Source organism: Eumetopias jubatus, unplaced genomic scaffold (assembly GCF_037043125.1).
Source record: "Eumetopias jubatus isolate StellerSeaLion01/CBP00866 unplaced genomic scaffold, mEumJub1_p1.0 scaffold_8, whole genome shotgun sequence".
Classification (NCBI taxonomy): Eukaryota; Metazoa; Chordata; class Mammalia; order Carnivora; family Otariidae; genus Eumetopias; species Eumetopias jubatus.
In genome coordinates, this window is record NW_028274814.1 from 885,640 (window position 1) to 900,129 (window position 14,490).

The window sequence follows — 14,490 nt, forward strand, 5'->3', positions numbered from 1 at the left end:
GACAAATAGACCAATGAAAGAGAATAGAGAGCTTGAAAGCAAATCCATGCATATAAGAAAAGTTGACATAGAATATCTGTGGCCAGTGGAAAAAGAATAAAATTACTCAACAAATAATACTTGGGTATATGCTCCTACACATGAAAATAAAACACAAAAAAATCACTTAATATATAAAAATCAGTTCTAGAGGGATTAAGGCTTCATGTGAAAGTCAAATTATTAAAACATTTAGAAGAAAATATACTCCTTACTACTTCATAGTAGATAAAGATTTCTTAAATACAAAAAGAAAAGAATAAATCATAAAGAAAAACTTTAATGTATTTGACTATGTTTAAATCTGTTGATCAAAGACACCAATGAAGTTAAAAAAAAAGCCATAAATTGAAATATGGTACTTGTAGCACATATTATTGACAAAGGATTAGTGACTACAATTACAAAGAATTCCCATAAATTAATGAGTAGCAAGAAAATGGCAAATAACATAAGGAGACACCTTCAGAAGGGGAAATATGTTTAGCCAAAAGTCACAATAAAAATGATGCAAATTGAAACCTTAGTAAGACATTATTTTCCTCCCCATCAAATTTTTTCCAAAGATTTTATTTATTTATTTGACAGAGAGAGACACAGTGAGAGAGGGAACACAAGCAGGGGGAGTGGGAGAGGGAGAAGCAGGCTTCCCGCCGAGCAGGGAGCCTGATGCGGGGCTTGATCCCAGGACCCTGGAATCATGACCTGAGCTGAAGGCAGACGCTTAACAACTGAGCCTCCCAGGCACCCCTCTCCATCAAATTTTTAAAAATCAAGAAGTTTGATCATACGAAGAGCTACTAAAGCCATGGAAAGTAATTTGGAATGTATTTTAGCATTGCCAAGTAAAACTTAAGATATGTATACTTTTAATCTAATAATTCCATTCTGGAGAAAATGAACAGATGATAGATAATAATGATTAATAATAATAATACTATATGATAAATAGATGTTACAGATGATAGAGATAGATGATAGATAGATGATAGATAGATAGATGATAGATGATAAAAGCTATTCCATTTCTACATAAGCATGAAAACATGGAAATGTACAAAATTGTTATATAAATGCTATTTGTAAAACAAAAAAACTGAACATAATTCAGATGTTTATTGACAGAGGAAGAGATAAATTACACACACACACACACACACACACACACACACACACACACCAGAATATCTCAGAACATTGAAGTGCTATGTTCATCACTGCTATGTTCATCAACATGAATAAATTTTAAGGCAAAACAGTTAGCGAAAAGACATTAAGTGAAAAGCCACACAGAAGAATGTGTACTTTGTTATTCCTTTTCTATAAAGGTCAAAAACATGCAAAGTTAAATAACGTAGTATTGGTTTTTTGGTCCAGCATGTATGAAGTTTGGAAGTTGCCATTTCATCCTAACAAGTGAAAAGTTGAACAACAGAAAAATCAACAACTCTTCTTAGGTCTGTAAGAGAAGAAAGGTTACAGGCCAAACTGTTGCTTTTAAAATTGGAAAGACAACAGGCAAATACAGAGAATCACAACCTACCAAAGCAGAAACTCAAGAGCCAAAATCTCTGTAGACCAGGCCAGAGTAGGGAAACCTGAATTATACTTGGTGAATTGCCAGAGGATTAGTATGGACAATTCAGAGAGTTAAAAACTCCAGAGAAATCATTTAGTCATGGAGTAGCCTCACCTTCTTCAGGAGCCTAAAATGTTTTTCATGGTGAATATCAAAGAAAAATCCTCTCATGGTTCTGGTTGGGGGAAGGAGCTTAAGAAAAGAGCTTAAGAGCTTGAATGACTGGGGATTTAGAAGAGCCTAACAAGGAAATTTGCTATTTCTTGCTACTCATTAATTTATGGGAATTCTTTGTAATTGTAGTCACTAATCCTTTGTCAATAAGACACCAAACCACAGGTCTAGGAAACTCAGAGAACACCAACAAGGACAAATGCAAAACAATAAAAACAACAACAAACCCCTACACCTAGGCATATTCTTTTCAAACTAAAGAAAACCAAAGATAAAGAAAATATCCTAAAAGAAGGCAGAGGAAAAAAACTACCTTACCTATAGCAAAGCAACAGTGAGAATTACAAGTCTTCCTCAGGAACCAGGCAAGTGAAAGGAGAGTTGAGTAATCTATTTAAAGGAAATAGGTCAAGGAAATACTCAGCTTCAGCCCACTCTAGCCATCCTGTCTCAACTAATGGATGAGGGACAAAAAAAACAACCCTAATGTGTGAGTTGCAAGCTCACCAAAAGACTGAGACCTATTCATAGGATTATAGGATGTTTCCCCTCTCTCCAGACATTGCAATCACATCACTAACGGCCTATTTACCTGAATTCCTTTACCTAGTATATCACATCCAGCTATCAAGAAAAAATTACAATACACAATATGAAAAACAAAACCCAGTTTGAAGAGACAAAACAAGCATCAGAATGAGACTCAGATATGGAAGGGATGTTGGAATTATCAGACTGGAAACTTAAAATAACTATGATTAATACACTAAGGGCTATAATAGATAAAGTGGACAGCATGCAAGAACATATGGGCAATGTAAGCACTGAGATGGAAATCTCAAGAAAGAAACAAAAAGAAATGCTATAGGTCAATGCCTTTGAGGAGATTATTAGTAGAGTGAACATGTATGATGAAAGAATCTATCAGTATGAGGCTATCTCAATAGAAACCTCCACAAATGAAAAGCACAGGGAAAATATTTTAAGAAAAACAAAAAAGAATAGCCAAGAACCATGGGATAAGCATAAAGGGCATAACATATATGTAGTGGGAATATCAAAAAGAAAGAAGGGAATATTTGAAACAGTAATGACTGAGAATTTCCCAAAATTAATACCAGACACCAAACCACAGGTCTAGGAAACTCAGAGAACACCAACAAGGACAAATGCAAAACAACAATAACAACAACAATCCCCTACACCTAGGCATATTCTTTTCAAACTAAAGAAAACCAAAGATAAAGAAAATATCCTAAAAGAAGCCAGAGGAAAAAAACACCTTACCTATAGTGAAGCAACAGTAAGACTCTGAGAAACAAACTGAGGGTTCTAGAGGGGAGGGGGGTGGGGGGATGGGTTAGCCTGGTGATGGGTATTAAAGAGGGCATGTACTGAATGGAGCACTGGGTGTTATACACAAACAATGAATCATGGAACACTACATCAAAAACTAATCATGTAATGTATGGTGATTAACATAACATAATAAAATAAAAATAAAAAAAAAGAAATGCAGGAATAATGAAAAAAGAAAAAAGAATTACAAGTTTTCCTAAGGAACCATGCAAGTAAAAAGAGAGTTGAGTGATCTATTTAAAGTGTTGTAAGAAAAAAAACCCAACCAGAATTCTGTACTTATTCTGTACCCAGAGGAATTATCCTTCTAAAGTGAAGGAGAAATAAAGAATTTCTCCAGACAAACAAAATTGAGGGAATTTATAGCCTAGCAAGAAATATTAAAATAGATTCTTTAAAGAGAGGGAAAGTGATATAGGTCAGAAACTCAGATGCACATGAAGAAAGGAAAAGCACCAAAAAAAAAAAAAAAAAAAGTAGGGGTAAAAAAAAATTTGTTCTTAGTTTTGATTGATCTAAGAGATGAGTTTGCTCAAAATAATAATAGCAACAATATATTTATGAATGATTATGTGTAAGAATCTACTCATGTATGCTTATATATAAGTGAAATAAATAAAGGCAATGACCCAAGAAATGGGAAGGAGGAATTAGGATTAATTTGTTATTATAAGGTACTTGCATTACCTGTGAAGTGGTATAGTGTTATTTAAAAGTGGTCTTGGGTTAATTGTAAATGCATACTGTAATCCTTAGGGTGGCCAATAAAAATGTTTTTTAAAAAGTATAACTAATACCCCACCAACAAGGAGATGTTGGAGTCACATAAAATTCTCAATTAAAACCACAAAAGGGAGAAAAAGAAAAAAATTAAAATAGGAACAAAGAACAAGGGCACCAAATAGAAAACAGTAACAAATATGGTAGATGTTAATCCATCAATAATCATTTTGAATGTCAATGGTCTAAATACACAAATTAAAAGACAAAGATTCTCAGAATAGATCAAAAAAGAAGAACGAACTATAGGGTGTCTACAAGAAATCCACTTTAAATATATAGACACATATAGATTAAAAGTAAATGAATGGAGAAACATACTATCCTAACACTAATCAAAGAAAGTGAGAGTAGCTTTGAGACAGAGCAGACTTCCAATCATGGATGAGTATCAGAGATAAAGAGAAGTATTATGTAATGATAAAGGGTCAATTCTCCAAGAAGACATAACAATCCTTAATACATATGTACCTAGCAACATAGTGTCAAAATGCTAGGGACCATTCCTCTAGAGCAATACTGAAGGAAACACACTACCAGAAAGGAATTGGACAAATCACAAGAGTGTGCCTCCCGCAGAAAGCTATTGCTTTGGACCTGACCATTCCTTTACTCTAAACTTTCATATTCTGTTTTTTTCTGTATTTTGTTTTGTTTCATGTTTGCCAGTAAATGTCACCTAAATACACTAGTGGAGCTCAGCATTTTTTTTTTTTTTTACTTCCAAAAGTTGTCATTGATAACTGTTATATTTTAGTATCCACTGATTGGAGATTTATATATATATATGTATATATATTTTCCATACATGAGCACATACATACACAAATACATAAATTCTTTGATCTCTGGGTATCATATATGCTCTGTGCCTTTGACTGCAATAACATAGAGAATGGTAAAATTACTTTTCCTTTAAATGCAGGAGGCAAAAATGGATAGAACTGCAAGGAGAAATAGATGAATCCACTATTATAATAGGAGACTAAGGACCCCTCTAACAGAAATAGACACATCCAGCAGGCAGAAAATCAGTAAGGCATAGCTGACCTAAACAACATTATCGATAATTACATTTAATTGGTATCTATAGCCTACTTGATCGATCCAACAACAGCAGAATACACATTCTTCTCAAGACCACATGGAACATTCACCAAGACAGACCACTTCTGAGCCAGAAAACACACCTTAACAAATTGAAAAAATAAAGATCATACAATGCCTGCTCTCAGGCCACAATGAAACTAAACTAGAAATCAATAACAAAAACATAGCTGGAAAATCCAAAAAACTTGGAGATCAAACAACACACTTCTAAATAACATAAAGGTCATGGAAGAAATATCAATTTACAAAATATTTTGAACTAAATGAAAATTAAAATACTTTTCAAATTTTGTAAGATTCAGTAAAAGAGAAATTTATACCATTCAATGCATATATATTAAAAAATCTAAAATAAATCATCCAATCTTCCACCTTGAGAAACTAGGGGTAAAAAAATAAATGAGCAGAGAAACAGACTCTTAAATACAAAAAACAAACTGCTGGTTGCCAGAGGTGTGGGGAGTGGGAGGATGAGTAAATACATGAAGGGGATTAAAAGGCACAAACTTTCAGTTAAACAATGAAATGAAAAGCATAGGAAATATAGTCAATAATAATGTAATAATGTTTTATGATGACAGATGGTGACTATGCTTACTGTGGTGAGCATGGAGTAATGTATAAAATTGTAAAATCAAGGTGTTGTATAACTGAAGCTAATATAACACTGTATATCAATTATACTTCGATTATAAATAAAAATAAAATAAATTGCATATAAAAATCAAACTAGAAAAAAAACAGAACCAATTAAATCCAAAGTAGGCAGAAGAAAGGAAATAATAAGAATTAAAGCAGAAATCAATGAAATTGAAAACAAGAAATCAATAGAGAAAATCAATGAAACCAAAAGCTGGTTCTTTGAAAATATCAATAAAATCAATAAAAAAAGATGACAACACAAATTGCTAATATTAGAAATAAAAGAGGGGGATCCCTACAGATTCTTTAGACATTAAAAGAATTATAAAGGAATATTATGACCAACTATATGTCCACAAATCTGATAACCAACATAAAATGGACTAATTCCTTAAAAGACCCAATCTTCTGAAATTCACTCAAGAAGAAAGAGACAATCTCAATAATTAAATAATTAAATTTAATTAAATAAATTGAATTGATAATTTATAATCTTCCAAAACAAAAAACACCATACCCAGATGGGTCCACTGATGAATTCTACCAAACATTTAAGGAAGAAATTATAGCAGTTCTCTATAATCCCTTTCAGAAGATAGAAACAGAGGAATACATGCTAAGTCATTCTCTTTCTATGAGACAAGAATTACCCTAATAGAAAACCAGATACAGACATTACAAGAAAAGAAAATTATAGACCCATTCTCTGATAAATATTGATGCAAAAATCCTCAACAAAATATTAGTGAATCACATCCAACAGCATATAAAAATAAATATCCACCATGACCACATGAGATTTATCCCAGGTATACATGGCTGGTTCAATAAAAAAAAATCAATGAATGCAATACATCACAACAACAGAGTAAAAAAGAAAAATCATGTGGTCAAATCAATAGATGTAGAAAAAGCATTTGACAAAATCTAACACCCATTCATGATATAAAAATACTCCCAGTAAACTAGAAAGAGAGAGGAACTTCCTCAACTTGATAAAGAATAACTACAAAAAACTTATAGCTGGGGCACTTGGGTGGCTCAGTCAGTTAAGTGTCTGCCTTCAGCTCAGATCATGATCCCAGGGTCCTGGGATTGAGCCCTGTATCAGGCTCTCTGCTCAGCAGGAAGTCTGCTCCTCCCTCGCTTTTTTTTTTCTCTCTCTCTCTCTCTCCTTCTCTCTCTGAAATAAATAAAATCCTTTAAAAAAAACTATGGCTAACAACATTAATAAAAAACTTGAATATTTCTAAGATCAGAAACAAAGCAAAGATGGCCCATCTCATCACTCCTTTTCAACTTCATGCTTAAAGTCCTAGCTAATGCAATAAGGAAAGAAAGAGAAATAAAAGCTATACAGATTGGAAAGGAAAACATAAAACTATCTTTGTTCACAGATGACATGATCACCTACATGGAAAATCTGATAGAATCAACACCAACAATAAATTCCCGAAACTAATAAGCAGTTATAACAGGGTTAAAGTGTAAATGTTAATCACTTTCCTATATACCTGATATGAACCAATAGAATTAATATTTAGAACACATACCATTTACATTAATACCCCAAAGTCCTTAAATATAAAGGGATAAATCTAACAAAATATGTATAAGATCTATATAAAATCAAAGAAGAACTAAAATAAATGGAGAGGTATTTCATGTTCATGGATAGGAAGACTCACTATTGTCAAGATGTCAGTTCTTATCCACTTAACCTACAGATTCAAGCAATCCCAATCAAAATCCCAGAATATTATTTGTTAAATATACAAAAAAATTAAAAAAATGATTCTAAAGATTATACAGTGAGGCAAAAGACCCAGAGTGCCAACATGATACTGAAGAACAAAGTTAGGAAAATGACACTACGTGACTTTAAGACTTACTGTAAAGTTACAATCATCAAAACCGTGTGATATTGGTGAAAGAATAGATAAATAGATCAATAGAACATAACTGAGAGCCCAAAAATCAAGTCACACAAATGTAGTCAATTGAACTGATCTTTGACAGCAGAGCAAAGACAATACAATGGAACCCAGGCAATCTTTTCACCAAAGTACTGGAACAATAAAAAATTGAATTTACACACAGACTTAAAAATAATTTAAAATGGATCTCTACCTAAATGTAAAATACAAAACTGTAAAATTCCTAGAAGATAACATAGGCGAAAACCTAGATGACTTTGGATATGGTGATGTCTTTTTAGATACAACACCAAAGGCATGATCCATGAAAAAAAATAATTGACAAGATGGATTTCATTAAAATTAAAAACTTCTATTCTGTGAAAGATAATATCAAGAGAATGAGAACATAACCCACAGATGGGAGAAAATATTTGCAAAAGACATATCTGATAAAACACTGTTGTCTGAAATATATAAAGAACTCTTTAAACTCAAATGATTAAAAAAAAATTCAATTAAAATGGGCCAAAATCCTTAACAGATATCTTACCAAAGAATATATACAAATGACAAATAAGCATATGATAAGACCCTCCACATCACACGTCAGCAGGAAAACACTAATTAAAACAATGAGATACCTTTACACACCTTTTAGGATGACCAAAATCCAGAACACCGACAACATAAAATGCTGGTGAGGACGTGGAGCAATAGGAACTCTCATTCATTGCTGGTGGGAATGCAAAATGATTCAGCCACTTTGGAAAACAAGTAAGCAGTTTCTTACAAAACTAAGCATCTTATTACCATATAATCCAGCAATCATTCTCTTTGATATGTATCCAAAGATGTCTAAATAATATCAATATAAAAACCTGTACATTGATGTTTACAATAACTTTATTCATAATTACCAAAAGTTGGAAGGAACCAAGGTGTTTTTCAAAAGGTAAATGGATTAATAAACTGAGTTATATTCACACAATGGAATATTATTGAACACTAAAAAGGAATGAGTTATGAAGCCATGAAAAGACATGGAAAGACATTTTGTGTATTATTTAGTGAAAGAAGACAATATGAAAAGGCTGTATGCTGCCTGATTACAACTATCTGACATTCTCAAAAAGAAAAAAACTATAGAGACAATTAAAATATCAGTAGTTTCCAGGGGTTGGGGCAGGGGGAGGTATATATAGGCAGAGCATAGAGGATTTTTAGGACATTGAAAATAATCTATATGATACTATGATAATGGATATATGTCATTATACATTTGTCCAAATCTATAGGCTATGCAACAACAAGAGTGAACCCTAAGGTAAACTATGGACTTTGAGTGATTATGATGTGCTAATGTTAATTCATCAATTATAACAAATATACCAGTCTGGTATAGGATGTTGATAATGGGGGAGACTAAGCAATTGTAGGGGCAGGGAATATGGAAAATCTCTGTACCTTTTTTGTGTGTGACTTGAATTTCATTTTTTGTTTTTGTTTTTTAATTCCCATATAGTTAACATTCAGTGTTATATTAGTTTCAGGTGTACGATATAGGGATTCAACAATTGCCTACATCACCCCATGCTCATCATGACAACTGCACTCCTTAATCCCCATCTCCTATTTCACCCATTCCCTCATTCTTCTCCCCTCTGGTAACCATCAGTTTGTTCTCTATGGTTAAAAGTTTGTTTCTTGACTTCTCTCTTTTTCTTTTTACTTTGCTGGTTCATTCTTATATTGCACATATGAGTGAAATCATATGGTATTTACCTTTCTCTGACTGATTTATTTCACTTAGCATTGTACTGTCTAGATCCATCCATGTCATTGCAAATAGCAAGATTTCATTCTTTTTTATGTCTGTGTAATATTCCATTGTGTACGTATAACACATCTTTATCCATTCATCTATCAGTGGACACTTGTGCTACTTCCATAATTTGGCTATTGTAAATAATGTTGCTATAAGTATAGGAGTGTATGTATTGAATTAGTGTTTTTTGTATTTTTTTGGTAAATGCCCAATAGTGCAATTACTGGATTAGAGGGTAGTTCTATTTTTAACATTTTTAAGGAAACTCCACAGTTTTTTCCACAGTGGCTGCACCAGTTTGTATTCCCACAAACAGTGCAAGAGGGTTCCTTTTTCTCCACATCCTTGTCAAGACTTACTCTTTCCTGTGTTTTTTAGCCATTTTGACAGATGTGAGGTGATATCTTATTGTTGTTTTAATGTGCATTTCCCTGATAATGAGTGATGTTGAGCCTTTTTTCATGTGTCTGTTGTCATCTGGATGTCTTCTTTGGAGAAATGTCTGTTCATGTCTTTTGCCCATTTTTAATTGGATTGGGTGTTGAGTTGTAAAAGTTTATTTTATATATTTTGGGTACTAACTCTTTATTGGATATGTAATTTGCAGATACCTTTTTCCATTCAGTAGGTTGCCTTTTAGTTTTCTTGAATCAACAATCCTAAAATTTGTATGGAACCACAAAACACCCCAAATAACCAAAGCAATCTTGAAAAAGAAAAGCAAAGCGGCATCACAATACCAGACTTCAGATTATATTACAAAGCTTCAGTAATCAAAACAGTACGGTACTGGCACAAAAATAGACACAGAGATCAATAGAACAGAATACCCAGAAATAAACCCACAATTATATGGCCAATTAATCTTCAACAAAGAAGAAAAGAATATCCAATAGGAAAAAGACGGTCTCTTCAACAAATGGTGTTGGGAAAACTGGACAGCTACATGCAAAAGAATGAAACTCGAGCACTTTTTTACACCATACACAAAAATAAACCCAAGATGAATTAAAGACCTAAATGTGAGACCTGAAACCATAAAAGTCCTAGAAGAGAGGACAAGCAGTAATGTCCCTGACATTAGCCATAGCAACATTTTTCTATATGTCTCCTAAGGCCAGGAAAATTAAAGCAAAACTATTGGGACTATATCAGAATAAAAAGCTTCTGCAAAGTGAAGGAAACAATCAACAAAACTTAAATCTCTGTACCTTTTTAATTTTGCTGTAAATAAACCTAAAACTTCTCCAAAGAAATAAAGTCTTAAAAAAACTATTCAGACTTCGCAAAGTAAAAAAAAAAAAAAGAGAGAGAGAGAGAGAGAGAGAACAAGGAAAGATAAACACAAAATTTAGTTAGCTCTGAGAGTAAAGGTAAGAATTTACTAAGAATGGAAACTTAAAATTATCCATAATATTTTATTAAATTGAACAATATGTACAACAGTGAAGCAGCATCTTTTTTGGACTTGAGACCCTATTCTCATGTGTGTTTTGTATCCTATTCCCTCTTACTTTATCAAGAAATATATTATAATAAAATATATATATTTTTTCTCTTATATAGTCATTTCTCTTATAAATGTCCTTATTCCAGACAGTATGGGATTGTGAAATACAGAAACTAAGCCTTCTACATATTTTAACATTCATAGCACCTAACTGATTGTGAAAGTTACTAAAGATGCTATATTAATAATTTTGTTTATTTTCTGCATTTTATGATTTGACATCTTAAAAAGCTTCCTGGCCAAGGAGAGACAGACCCTATAAGGGCTAGCCATTTCCTAGAGCACACCTTTCAAATACAAACCAATCAGTCCAAGTCTACACTCCAGCCACCTGCTTATCTAACTACACATCAAGTTCTAAGTCATCTCTGAGCCAGGGACCACCAACCACAGACCACCCCTATAGCCCAAAGTTCCCAAGAATTATTCAATCCCAAGCATTTTACTCTGACTTGCCTTGTTTTTCCCACAGAAACCCCAATAAAATCTCTATCCTAGACTGTCCCCCTTTTTCTTGTCGTCTGCCACCTGACCAAAACCTGGCACCTCTCCTGGCCGGGTGGCCCTGAGTGGCATGCATAAACCTCTTCTTCCTAAGCCTAGTTCTCATGTCTTCTATGGCTGCACCAACTATACCATACCATCCTTAGAACAGATATATAAACATTTCCATAGTCTTGCATTTCCTAACAAATAAATCAAAATTCTTGAAGCCTGCATGTGTAACCATAGATTCTATAATATTTCAGCATTTTGTGTATTGTGCATGTCATATATAAATGTTTCTTTACATTGGAATCAAAATAAATATTTTTCAAAATGAGTTCAACGTTTTAGCCATTTTTTTATTATTGATGCTTAATATTTTTCCACATTTAGCCAGGTTTTAAGCCTTCAAATCACAAGATTATTTGTTACAAATATCCAGTTGCTGTACATTGTTCAAAGCATCTATATAGAGAAATTGAGTCTCTCTATAGAAATTTTCATGGATTTTGTTAAATTTGTTCTGGAAATCAATAGATTGTAAAATCAGCTCAGGATTTTTTTCAGTTTGACTAAAAAGCAACCTGTTAACCTGGTAGATCCACAATCAATGTCATTTCCTTGGAACAATGGCAATGAAGGTGGGAGGAAAGGAGAAAGGGGCTTTTTTCTTAAACCTTTGACATAGATCAAGGTTTACCAAAATAATGTTAAGGAATAAATGGTGACCTGGTTTATTTTACTTTAACAAAAATTTGGCAGAATTGTCTAATATAGTTCCTGGTCTGATTTAATTGTGTCTGGGAAGCTCTTATCATCCCACATAAAATCACTTCCAAGTTGCCAGAATGTCCCTGCTGACTTATTTGGCAGCAAGGAGTTGTTGTGTTCTCAGACATGAACCAACAAGAATCTGCACAGACCTGATATGTGCCTTCTGAGCCCCTTTGACAATTAGGGTCCTTATAATACATTTTCCATGGGGGCGGGGTAAGAGTTGTTATAGGAAACAGTATGACAATACTTGACAATAGCAGTGCTATGGGACCTGAATATTGATTCTAAATTCTACATCACCTAAATCCATGTAGAAGAGACCCACAGGACAGTTATCAAGAGAGTCAGTTACCCAAGCTGCAAGGAAAACGTTCCCTTCATTTTGCTCTATGTGATACTGAAGCATATTTTTTCAAATAAGCACAAAAGTTCAAAGCTGTATCAAGTACATTGTCTTGAAAAAGGGTCAAAAACGTGGAGCAAACTAAAGAGCTTACCTAACTTCAACTACCAATAATTTCAAAACTAAAAATCTAAATTTTTCAGTATAGATAAAGCTTTGTTTAAAAAGAAAAACAGAATGGTGAATTCTGTGAAAGCAGAAAGGAGGAGAAGAATCTACCCCTTTCCTTTTCCCCATTCCCAGCCCTTGGTTTATACCACAAACCATAAAAAGCAGTTATACTAAGTCCCAACCACAAATGACCTCTGGCTTTCACCTGCAGAGAATTCTACTCTAGGACTCATGGGACAAGAGGACTGTAAGTCTAAATGCAGCTCAGGTTTATGTATATAAGCCAAATAATTGGTGAGTTTGGCCAATATTCAAGTTCATTTCAGAGCATTAAATCAAAGTGTTACAGGTTTGGTTCCAACATTTTAGAATGCCTGTAGCAGGGAATTACAAATCAGTCACCTTCCTTCCCCTGCAATCCATCTAATCTAGATGACAGAAGCCAAGTAGTGCCAGGACCTGGCCTGAATGGCAAGAATAAGCCAAAGAATTAGCACAGTAAATTTCATTGTTAACAGTTCTTCTGAGGAAAGAGGAGGGACTGAAAAAGGAAAGGAAGTAATCCAACAAAGAAGACACTTGGAAGAGAAAGAAAAATCATTTCAGTGCAGAATTGGAGAGAAAGAGCAGGAATAGAAAATAGAGGGAAAGTCTCTTAACACACCCTGAGGTTAGGCTAAATTGTAAGAGACAGTTGGTAGAGCAGCCTGAACTTGAAAAAAAATTAATGGAAGAAGAGAAAACAGAAGAGACAAGAAACAAATTGAAGCAAATGTGCATTTCCCCAAGGATATACTAGGAGCAGAAACTTACAGGAAGAGATCTATGAGGAAGGTGGGAGATGCCGGGCTGTGGCAAAAACCAGAAAGGACATCTGAAAGCCTGAGACATTAATCTTGCGTTTTTAAACATTGAAAACAATGAAGTTATTAGTTGGAGAAAAAATTTTGGTTAAATAGATAAATTGCTTTTTAATTAACCAGAGATAACACTGAAATATATCAAGGGGGAATAAATGTCATTTATACTTTCCAGATCAAGACCATTTTGATAAACAAAATTACAATCTCTAGCACATCAACTCATAGAACTTGGAGAATATTCAATTAAATCTGAATTTTTTTTATAAATAAAAGGCAGATGTAAGGAAATTCTAATAAGCAAATGCATTACACTTTCTTTTTTCAAAACATAAATTGGGAGGTCTTGATTAATAGTGACACCAGCCTCCACTTAGCATCTGCAGAGGAAGATTCTTTCAGGTAAGAATGTTTACTAATGCTGCTACATGATGCTAGGATTTTGGTCTAAGAGTTTGGGACGAGTGACTGGAGGTGGCTGGGGAGATGGGAAGGAGGTGATGATCTTAACTAATGAAAGGTATACAAAGACGGGACTCTAGCAATTCAAGCTTTCCAAAGCACAGATGAATGACAATGCTAAGTGAAAGCAAGTAACATGCAAGCATATGATATGCTAAATGTTACTGCTCTATCTTTAAAATGACATTGTTAAACATTTCACTTTTATGAAAAACCAAGATCAGTTTTTTCCCCCTATTCTCCATGTAAAAGTCCCTATTACTATTAATTAAGGCTGGAACATTTCATCTTTTTATCTGACAGATTCTTCTATTATGCTATAGAAAAGAACTTAACTCAGGGAACTGTACAGCCTTCTCCACAGATTCTAAATAATCATGACGCCACAGATTATCTTCCAGGCTCTGTGAGGAACAGAAAGCTTTTCCTAGAATTTGGGGGAAATTGGGGGTGG